The sequence below is a fragment of the Micropterus dolomieu genome, linkage group LG17 (assembly GCF_021292245.1).
Source record: "Micropterus dolomieu isolate WLL.071019.BEF.003 ecotype Adirondacks linkage group LG17, ASM2129224v1, whole genome shotgun sequence".
NCBI lineage: Eukaryota > Metazoa > Chordata > Actinopteri > Centrarchiformes > Centrarchidae > Micropterus > Micropterus dolomieu.
In genome coordinates, this window is record NC_060166.1 from 6,195,445 (window position 1) to 6,207,443 (window position 11,999).

Consider the following 11,999-nt stretch of genomic DNA (forward strand, 5'->3'; position numbering starts at 1 on the left):
ATTATCTGCTGACATGTCTAATTTTATACCTGCACCTTGCTAGCATATTTGGAGCTCATTTAATAAAAGTTCATACTGAAACAACAAAACAGCACGACACTTCAGCCAGTCAGCAGCCTAAAATAATCTCATTAGATAATTGACATTTTTTACCCTGTACAAAGCAAAGTTTATTTCTAACAAAGCAAGTGTAGAGATCACAAAAGAGTGTGACAGTTGATTGCCGTGACCATGAAGTGTAATTGCAGTTGAAAGTAATAAACAAATACAAGGTTGCCAAAAAATATCCACTGGGAAACTTGCCAAAGCAAACACAGCTTGGACCTACATGTTTGGATTTTTAAAAATATGTCAGAAGTTGAGCTTTGAAAAAAATAAATAAAACAACTCTGTCCACACTTAGGCTGGCACTTTTTCTCCATTTTCACAGCTGTAAGTGTTGGCATTGAAGGAAGGACAAAACAGAGAGAAAGGGTTTCAAATGCATTGCTTTTGTGGTGGTGACATGACCTTACTACCAACAGATCATGACTACTATACACATACAAAATACTCACACAGGCTCACATAGATATAATATATAAACATGCAGAACTTAGGAAGTTCAGTATGTCGTTCAACTTCCAGAGAGATCATCTGTTTAGATAAAAGAACAGCAACAACAAACTGTAGAACCCAGAAAATATGCCTTTGGTATTTGATTTCTATACAGCACACATGTAGACATTTCATGGCGCTGCAGAAAGAATGCTAAAGGAAAATGCGAATAAAGCTATATATAATAGCTAATAATAGCTGGGACTAGCTGAGGGTAAAGTGAGGTGGGTGTGACTTCCAATCAAATGTTCAGCATAGATGAAGACTTAGTGTATTAGCAACACTCCCAATCCCAAAATATTTGAACAGTGATGCAATTTGGCTGTATATTCCAGAGTGGTTTTGATTCAATTCAGTTTTATTTATTTAGCGCCAATTCAACAACAATAACAGATATCTCTGTGCCTTTCATATAAAGTGGGTCTAGACCGTTACCATTTACAGAGACCCAACAATTCCGACCATTAGCAAACACTTTGCGACACAGGCAAGGAAAAAACGTTGGCAGAAACCTCGAGCAGAACCATGGCTCAGGGTGGGCGGCCATCTGCCTCGACCGGTTGGGGAAGAGGCAGATGAGAGAAAGAGCGACAAAATCCACACAGAAATACAGACAGTAAAGGTAGTAGTACTGAAAATGAATAATGGTAAAGATAATTATAGTAATGTTAATGATAATAATAACAATAGGACTAGTAACAATTATAGCAGCAGGTGTAGAGCAGGAACATGGAGGCAGCAGATGACTCGCAACCACAGATCCAGACCCCACAGCTCCAGAGCCAGAATTACTGCATTTCAACTGCCCCACAACCATCTCTCTCTCTCTCTCTCTCTCTCTCTCTCTCTGGACACAAGTAGCATGCACGTAACTCAGAAGAGAGTTCGTGGTCCGGTGGATTCAGATGTAAGAAAGGAAATTTGTGAGCAGATGATAGCAAGGTAGAGAAGAAAGAGCACCACATGTTTATAATTGCTTTTTGTAGAGCTTTTTCCATTCACCGCAGCTCCGTCAACAGCAGAAATGTGACGACAGCTGCTCTAGAGTGACTTCAAAGTCGCATCAATTCCGACCTGATTATCCAGACTCCAGTTGCATTTAAAAAGATCCAATCTGTATCAGATTTGGACCACATATGAAAGTGGCCCAAATCCGAACTGGAAAAGATTCCATGTGACTTGGCTTGTTCACACGGTCATAAAAAAGATCAGATCTGAGTCACATAAGAACAAGAAATCCGATTTGGGTCACTTTGGCCAGCAGTCTGAACGTAGCCTAATGGATGGATGGTTCAGGACTCACAAGAGCCAGTTCTAACTTTAAGCTTTATCAAAGAGGAAAGTCTGAAGCCTACTCTTAAATGTGGAGATGGTGTCTGCCTCCTGAACCCGAATTAGAACCTGGTTCTCTCTGGCTCCCATTCTACTTTTGGAGACTCTAGGAACCACAAGTAACCCTGCATTCTGGGAGCGCAGTGCTCTGGTGGGGTAGTAAGGTACTATGAGCTCTTTAAGATAAGATGGTGCCTGAACATTAAGAGCTTTGTAGGTAAGAAGAAGGATTTTAAATTATATTCTGGATTCTACAGGGAGCCAGTGCAGAGAAGCTAAAAAAAAAATTTAAGCAATGACTAGAGAGCAGATGGTCTGCTTTAATTTGATATAGTTCACCTCACTGATTATGAAAATTACATCTCTGATCAGTGGGCCAGCTAGGAATTAATCATTTTCAGCCACACTAGCCATGGCTCTAGGGATGGCAGTATCCATTGGTGCACCACTTATACAAACTGAAATAAATATATAGCAACTATTGCCTTGTACAGACATTCATGTTTCCCACAGGATCAATTGTAATAACTTTGGTGAGCCATGTGACCCTCATCATGTCATTCCCATAAACCTTTGCCAATTAACAAATGTTTGCATACAAACATGATTAACTAACTTTTTGAAAATGGTAAATATTACCTGCTTAACATCAGCATGTCAGCATTATTACTGTAGCGTGTAGTTCAGAGCAAGGCTGTGTAACCTCACAGAGCCTCTGGCATGGCTGTAGACTATATTTGTAGATAATTATAACTAAATTTAAGAATTCATATATTCATATCAAGACAGATCCAGTGACAACAACCTATGCAAGCACTAATCATGTAAAGACCATGTTTCAGAGAGCAAGTGTGTCTCAGTCTCACCAGTGCTTCACTGACAGGCACACACATAAAGCAACCAAGTGGCAGAGACAAAGTGCTGGATGCCTGCATGATGCTGATGATGCAGAGACAGTGGTGAGTAACAGCATGTCTCAGTAGGCTGTATGTCTCTGTGTGAGAGAGAGGTAGAGAGAGAGACAAGTACAAATGAGTACAAACCCATTGCCTGGAAAGTACAGACAGCTCAATATTACTTATGATAAAGACGTTTGTAGTCAAGCCTCTGATAGGTGTGAAACAAATCAACATTATCTCGTATAGATTACAATTCAGTTGGTTTCTGCCTGGATTAGGGTTATAGGAAGTAGTGTGATGTTCTTATACAGTAGTAGTGAAAAGTCATAGAGAAGAGACATCAGTGCATGGTTGTGTGTACAAAGTACTTTAACAGCACAGAGCAGTAGCTGCATTCTGTCAGCTACTTCACAAGTTACAATGTTGTTTATTAATCATTATACAGCACAAGGCTGCATAACAAAATGAAATTCGTAGTTCCTTCAAGTGTAGGCCTATATTAAAATATGGTAACATATAAAATAAAAGTAAAAGTAGTGTAATTTTTCAACGCTAAAGGTAGGTGCTGGATATTTAACAAAAAAGTCTGAGTAAGGAGGTGGACGTGTCGGCCAAAAACTGAACTTTCAATCAGGAGACTGGTATTTTTTCCCCGTGTGAATCAAAAACTCAACACTGAATGTTTTTATTACCTTAGAAAGTGCTGTTTCTATCTACATACACTGCGGGAGCCCTTACACGGAAATCGCCATGTTGCGCTGCCATGTTTCTACAGTAGCCCAAAAAGACAAACTGCTGTACACAGCACATTTCGTCACTGATGAACAAGAACGAGAAGAACAAGAACGAGAAGAACAAGAACAAGAACAACAAGAAGAAGAAATTGTAGTCGTCTGGTTTATTAGAAGTAAGAAGAGAGGTGAAATATGGACAAATAGGACCACACGTATTATTTAGCACAAGTCCCAACAGAGCGTGCTGGCCACCGTAGCTTCTCCTGCACACTTGGAAAAGGAGGGGTGAGCGGTGACTGATGGGGCATTCATGTGGTGTCGGAATAATCAAATTATTCTTTTTTCTCCTTAAATCTGTATTGCAAGAGGAATAAAGTGTACAGTGGACATTAAGAAGTATACAGAACAGTATACAAATATATAAGAAGACAATTAACACTCGGTGTAGTCTTAACTCTTGCTTGCAATAACTGTCTCAAGCCTGCGACCCATCGACATCACCAAACTGTTGCATTCTTCATTTGTGATGCTATTCCAGGCTTTTACCGCAGCTTCTTTCACTTCTTGTTTGTTTCGGGGTGTTTCTCCCTTCAGTCTCCTCTTAAGGAGGTGAAATGCAGCTCTGTTGGGTTAAGGTCAGGTGACTGACTTGGCCAGTCTAAAACCTTCCACTTTTTCCCCTGATGAAGTCCTTTGTTTTGTTGGCAGTGTGCTTTGGCTCATTGTGCTGCTGCATGAGAAACTTCCTCCCCATTAGTTTCAATGCATTTCTCCGGCAGACAAAATGTCTCTGTCCACTTCTGAATTCATTCTGCTGCGACCATCATCAGTTACATCATCAATAAATATTACTGAGCCTGTTGCAGAAGCAGCCATGCACGCCCAAGCCATGACATGACCTCCACCATGCTTCACAGATGAGCTTGTATGCTTCGGATCATAAGCAGTTCCTTTCTTACTCCACACTTTGGTCTTTCCAGCACTTTGCTAGAGATTAATCTTGGTCTCATCAGTCCATCAGATTGGGTTCCAGAACGTTTGCTGCTCATCTCTGTACGTCTTTGCAAATTTCAATGCAGTCTTTATAGGTTTGAACCAAGGATGAAAACTTAGACTAGTCATGCAGAGCTATTTAATCTTTGGATCAATCAGCCTAAAAGGCAACACCTGGGCAACAAGAAACATCTGTCAGTCACATGTTCCAGTAGTTTTGCTTACTTGAAAAATGGGTGGGTTCAAACAAAGGGTGCTATGTCCTGAGTTGTTTAACACATCTAGATGTGAATACCAGGAAATAAAAGCTGAAATTCTGAACTCATGTCTCATCCTCATCTTTTGATCTTAAACCCAAATGTCTTCAACAAAAACAACGGAAGTTGCCTTACTGTTCCAATACTTTTGGAGGGGACTGTATGTCGTGAACTACTCATGATCTGATTTAACGTGATTAGGACACTTAACGCTGACATTTGAGTGCCACCCTGACTGACTTACCAGGTTTTCACACAAAAGCAGAAGCTTTTCAATTTTAACTTACTTTAGTAATTCTGTTTAATCTGCAATTTCAAAGTGGATGTAGGATAGTTATAGAAAGTGTAACAATACATTTAAATGGACAGGTATGAAGAAGTCCATAGTCGACTGTGTCATGTAGTAGTCATGTGCTGCAGTCAGCTTTACATAACTGTCTCTGGTGTATAAAGTCGGTTTGGAACAGTCAATTAATCACAATTGAGATAAGTCACCATATGAATGTCATGGCTGTAATGTTAAATAAAACCCAAATGTTAGTCAGTGAAATAGTATTTGATCTCTTATTAATGTAGGCATGTGTTTAAACAACAACCTTATGTGATGACATCATCTGGTATGACTTCTTGTGACCTTTTGAACAGCCAGTAATGATCTTGGGGGAGCAAGTTATTCTTACCTCTTTCCCTAGGTATTTACCCCATCGACGCCGGTCGCACTAACAGCTCTTACTAGTATCTGTTGTTACTTATAGATCCCTTTTTGTATTGATGCTTGTATGCTGTTACTCAAATGGAAGTAGCCTGGGATGAAAGCGTCTGCCAAATGAGTAAATATATGTTGCCATCACATGGCACAGAAGTGTTTACTGTATCATTGGTATCTGCTTTAATTGGCATGTCTTATGACACGCAAAAAAAATGGACCGTTTGCTTTGCTGAAGTTTTCTCTTGTGTTTCCTTGTTTCAGATATCATATTGAGTATGAAGCCTTGTCCAAAGTGGAGTCGGAGCAGAATGAGTTCATTGACCAGTTTATTCTGCAGAAGTGACGATGTGACTGTGACCGCGTTTCCAGAGTGCCTGTCCTGTGTTCTCTGGGAGATATCCCCTTTAGAGAATTACTCTGCTGCAGCTCTTTTTCTGAAGCAATCCCAAAGCGCCAACATCGTCCTGAAACAGCTACACCTCCTCTTTACACCTTACTTCTGACACGCCTGTGTGTGATGCAACAGCCAGCTGGCTACTGCAGTTGTTCCCACCCTGGTCAGCAGGTGTGAGGACTTACAGTGTTTAAGCTTCACTGTATTTGGAACATCTGAAGTTCTGTTCACACCAAATGTCTCAACATCAACATCTCAGACCGACATTAAAGAAGATGGAGCTATTTATAAAAAGGAATAATATTTATACTGAAGAATTACTCTGTATATCTAGTTTTACTACTTTTTGTATCAATTGAAATACTGCATGTGCATGCATCTGCAAATACATTGTGGTTTTAGAAGATAGGAAAAAGTTGACTTCCTGATTTGAACATCTATGTGTTGTTATTTTAGGTTTTATTCCATTATATTGGTTCAACCAGTCTGTGGGCACAGCACACAAGGAGTACATTCTCTTCTTTTTCAAATACATTTTCTTTCTTTCTATTTATGGGTGTCATTCTCTTCCATTTATTAATTTAGATGACAAATGGTTATACTTGAATAAATACTGTATTATATTGCACAGTAAAACGTGTCATCATTTTTGCTGTTGAGGTGAGTGAGCAAATTGTGTAATTGAAAAAAAGACTACTTCATGTCCATATATTTTGACACTTGGTAATAAAACTTGAAGCAAGTCGTCGCTTGCAAAGGAATTATGTATTTCTCTACAGAGATTACAGAGTTGAGAATAGGTAAACAAGTAGGTCCGCAGTGTACAAACTATTATGTTTCTATACCATTTATTTTACTTTACCTGCTCAGGAGAGGAAGGTTGTGGTTAAGTTCGATTACAATTATTAAGAGTTGATTAGAAGCTGTTAGGGAGCTTTCAATCACATCACTTGGTCTTCCTCAGATTTGTTCAGTCAGCACATCATTTTGTAGATCTTCAAATTTCCATTTTTCTGAACACTAAAGCCTTTTTTTAAATCTATGTTGGGTTAAAAGCTGAGATTTAAAGTTCATTCATGACCTTGGAAATGGCAGTTGACAAAACATTCTCCACAAAGTCTGCTCAGTAGCTGCTCTGCAGCTTTTGATCACAGCACCACCTTGTGTTCATGTCCTGTGTTGAATGGTCCTGATTTGAGAGGAAACCTGCTGAATCTTTACTCTTCCCTTTCAATCTCAACATTCCACCACTTTAAAATTTGCACATTTCACTCAGTGACTGCAGCTCTGGAGAAACACTGGCCTCAGCTCTCTCTGGAGCACACAAGCCACATATCCATGTTGTATTTATACAATATATTATATATAATGGGACAGGGAAAAGGTGTAGCCTAGCCTGCACATATTTCTTATTCTTTTATATTTTGTCAATTTTATATTTATATTAATACAAATCCAGCCCCTGTAATACATTTGCACAACACAAATCTGGAGTATGCACATGTAAATAATAATTATTATTAGTTAACTGTATGTTTATTTCTGTCTAGCACATAATCACCATAGCAAATTCCTTCCACATATACAGTGAGGAAAATAAGTATTTGAACACCCTGCTATTTTGCAAGTTCTCCCACTTCTTTTAGAAGATTCACTTACTTAAGACTTTTAGATTATGTCTCTCACAGTGGACATGCACCTACGATGACAATTTCAGACCCCTCCATGATTTCTAAGTGGGAGAACTTGCAAAATAGCAGGGTGTTCAAATACTTATTTTCCTCACTGTAAAATACTACTTGGCAGTAATGCCCATTCTGATCCTGAGAAGACAACCTAGGGACTCGAAGAAGCACTTCCAAAGGCCACACCGGTGCCAGTCCAGGTTTCTTATTTGAAAGACCGGACCATTTTTCTACTTAAGCTTGCCGATTAAAATAAAATAGCCTCTACTGGTAACAATACAGGCTTTTTATCAAAGGCAGAAATGTCAGAGGCAAATAAGAGCATGTTGTTTCCATGTAATGCCAGTTATGGCATTTAAGCTCATTCTTGACCTTTGACAAAACAAGTAAATGTATGAATGTACATCTTAACAAAAAGCTAGTAAGTGAACCTCGAGTTGGAATTGTTAAATTCCTCGTTAACCCACCTGCTATCCGTGTATTATGGAGTGTACACACACACACACACCCCTATACATTAACCCCACCTTTGCTTTCTGAGAGTACATTGTTTCATTATGTGTGTTATCTGGTCTATCTTTATTAAATCATCTGAACACCTGCTTGGCTATGTTCACTACTTTCTCAGTTCTTCTTTCACAGCAAAACGTCCCACAGCTCGGACACCTTACTATTTGTTACTGCTAACTGTGGTGATTTTGAAAACTCCAGGATAGCCACATGTCTAAAATGTAACTGAAAGTGTACACTGTAAATAATAATGAGTAAAAATAAAAAAGTACATTCTATTTATTTCATTCCAAGAACAACACTTTTTAACATTTCAAATGAATTGAGTAGTTCGTTTATACAGATCCTAACAGTTCATGACTTGTGAGGTCTTCCTCATCAGATGTTGCTTCATCGTAGTTGGTCACGCCAATGAGAACAAATAACAGAAACAGTACATCCACCACTATAACTCACATCAGGTGCAGCACTGCGAAATGCAACACCCGAGGTTGTATTCATGGGTAATGAACCTCACTTCTTCTTGGCATACTGTAAATCAAAAAGATAATTAAAAAATGCAGCTTGTTTTTATTTGAACAGCAGCATGGAATGAAAAAGGCCTTCATCCTTACTTTATCAATAATCCAGTCAGCATCTGCAATAGCTCTCTGGATCATCATCCGTATCCTCTCTGGGTCGTCTTCATCTGAGTGACTGTTATAACTCTGGAAACCAAAAGCAAGGCATCACGATAATATAGTGTTTATATTTGTAATGCTCACGATGGGGAAGCACTTTAATCTTTCCAGTCTAGGAAACCCATACTTAACAGGTTTAATGACGCAGTATGCAGAGTGTATGATTTATTGTTCTTGGTTGTTTGAAGTTGATAAACATGTCAGCAATATCCATGAAAAAAAATAAAAAAGCCAAAATAACTGACAGGTAAAACTGGGCCCATTAGGGGTGTACTCACTTTTGTTGCCAGCGCTTTAGACATTAATGGCTGTGTGATGTGTTATTTTGAGGGGACAGCAAATTTACACTGTTATACAAGCTGTACACTCACTACTTTACATTGTAGCATAGTGTCATTTCTTCAGTGTTGTCACATGAAAAGATATAATCAAATATTCAAAAGGGAGTACACCCCTCACAAGTGTGTGACAACTTTACTTATTGTAGATTCCTTGCCATGTAATTAGGCCATGGCTACATGCATGGTCTTCAGGACAGCCTGGTCCACAGGTTCTCAGCATTCTGAGAGCTTTCAGTGTGCTGGGACCTCAAGCCAGAGAAAAATGATGCTAGACACTGACAAGACACTGGCAAACTCTCATTACTCTTTCCCTGCTTGCAGGTGAAGACGGAGAGCACCTAGCAGTTTGCAAGTGGCAGTCTATTAATGGGCCTCCACTCAAGGACTTCCCATATCAGAGGGCCATGGAAGTCTTCTACAAGAAGCCCAGAAGAGCAGAATGCTCCAACATTTTCAGTATTTCTTTAAAAGGTCATGGAAAATTATTTTTAAAACTGTATTTAATACACATTTCTCATGATTTCAAACTGTTCTACAGATGAAGATGGATGTAGCCTCCCTTGGTGTTCTCCTTGTCCACAAACGTGTCTGTGTTTAAGAGCAGCTCAGAAGTTGTCACTTAAAAAAGTGTACATGTGTATTATGATCAACAGCTCGGCTCCGTTTGAATGTTTAGAAATTACCTGTTGATGAGCAAAATTCTACATAATAAAATGTCCAAGATCATTTGACATCATTTTGCTTGTCAATATTAGGGATGTCACGAGAACCGATACTTCAGTACCAAGTTAATACCAAAATTCAGAAAACATGACGGTACCATAGGTACTGAGGATCCAACCCGTGAAAGAGGGCGACCAGTGCAGCTGCAGCAACAAGTCGCCTTGACTTGTCAAAAAGAAAGGGAGTAATGATAACTTTAGCAATAACCTGTATGCAAACGGTGCTGTTGAACTTTTCAGACTAAAGTAGGAAACACTTTCAACTTAGCGAAGCACCTCAGACAGACATCCAGATTGAGAGAGTTTCTATTCACGTTACATTAACATCATATCCAAAGTGTTATCTTTAGTATGTCGTTATCCTGAAATACACAATACTATTATTTTGTTTGAGACCAGTGGCATTACTGTGCAGGCTAGCCAGCTATGTTGCATGATGTTTACAATGGCTAAATGCTAAAGGCTACCATGTTTAGGCTAACGTAATGTAAACCTAGCTCGTAGTAGCAGGCTGCCATCCCTATCGTTCAGTCTGTCGTCTGTCATTAAAACATAACTAACTGAAACTACACTCATTTATTAAACCAGTGTTAACTGCACTCTGAGTAGAGGTGTGTGTGTGTAGCCTCTGCTGTTTTCTTACACTCATATAAATAGCCATAGCGCTTACTTCCGATACCATGAAATATTTTGAAAAGGTTATCCTAGGTCACTTGTCTAAACAAGTGTCCGCTTTTAAGATCCTTTGCAATTTGCATGTAGGAGGGGTGTAGGAGTTGACGACGCTTCATTTTTATGCTGCATAGAATTTATAGTCACCTTGAATCAACGGCCAGTTCAGTCAGGATTATGTTTTTTCTAGTGCTTTTAACGCTATTGAACCACACCTTTTAGCTCAAAAATGTATAAAATTTTAAATTACACAACATCACTATTGCTTGGATTTTACATTTACATTTATTCATTTAGCTGACGCTTTTATCCAAAGCGACTTACTATACATGTCAGAGGTCACACGCCTCTGGAGCAACTAGGGGTTAAGTGTCTTGCTCAGGGACACAATGGTGGACGTGTCACAGTGGGGGATTAAACCCGGGTCTCTTACACCAAAGGCATAGTCTTATCCATTGCATCACTGCCACCACCACCTTACCTCGATATGTCCCAAGTTTGTCAGATTTTACAAAAAGAAAAAATATCTATCAATTTTAACTAAACAGGAGCAAAAGAGGGCAAATTTTCATCCCCCCCTTTTTTTTTAATCCACCCTCTACACCGCTGACTACAGGCATAGCCAGGCATCTTGCCACATTCAGAAATTTTCACCGCCTTAACTTAATCAAAGTGATGTCGCCTCCTTTGTGAATAGGTCAAACTTTTTCCAACTAAATGCTGGAAAAACTAAAGATTATTGATTATAGGAGGAAGAAGGACGAGGTTCTTCCTGTGATCATCAAAGTTCAGCAGATCTTATAAATATCTTGTGTTTGCCTTGATACCAAATTAAATTGGAAAAAGAACACAGACATTGTTTTCAGCAAGGCCCAGTCAAGGAGATTTTACCTAAGATGTGAGCAGAAATCTGTTTTATACTTTTTATCAAGGCACTATAGCCAGCGTTCTTTTTCCTTCTGTGCTTTGCTGAGGAGGCAGCATTACTGTAGACGATAATGTTTAATCAATGTTGATTAAAGAAGTTGGCTCTGTGATTGGCCTTGCCCCTGATTCACTGGAGGTCATCTTACATAAGAGAAGGAGTGCCAAACTAAAGAATTTCATGGATCTTGTAGACCACCCAATCCACAGTGTCCTTAGGACACTTAGTAGTTCCTTTAGTTGCCGACTGAAGATGCCCCGGTGTTCTACTGAACGGCTCAGACTTTAGATCTTTTTTTGATTTTAAGGTTTTCGGCCGGTCATATTTGTCAGCTCTAATGCAGATTCAGAAGACGTTAAATGGGGGCATTGTTTTTTACTTCTTGTCCTGTGTGTGCATACTGGTAGTCTTTTCTGTTTATATTGTATGTTGTGTGATGTGAGCCGGTGGCAACTGAGTTTCCCCATTGGGGATTAATAAAGTTTTCTAATCTAATCAGATCTAATCTGATAACTGAAATCTCATGACTTTTTTATTTAGTAAGATGCA

At 39.1% G+C, this 11,999-nt stretch overlaps 2 protein-coding genes across 4 annotated transcripts in view; one reads left to right on the forward strand and one right to left on the reverse strand.

Moving 5' to 3' along the window:
- The window catches only part of tpst1 (tyrosylprotein sulfotransferase 1), a gene marked incomplete at its 3' end in the record, with an annotated part of 837,181 nt that overhangs the window by 169,908 nt on the left and 655,274 nt on the right, over positions 1-11,999 (forward strand).
- LOC123986552 (ATP-binding cassette sub-family G member 4-like) overlaps positions 1-11,999 on the reverse strand; it is a 62,461-nt gene that overhangs the window by 19,757 nt on the left and 30,705 nt on the right. Inside the window, exon 1 of one of the 3 annotated variants that reach the window (XM_046074876.1) lies at positions 2,796-2,923. The exons of the other annotated variants lie outside the window; for them this stretch is intronic. The gene's annotated coding sequence lies outside the window, so the exon portion shown is untranslated. Of the gene's footprint in view, positions 1-2,795; positions 2,924-11,999 lie in introns of those variants that run through there. 3 annotated transcript variants of the gene reach the window in all.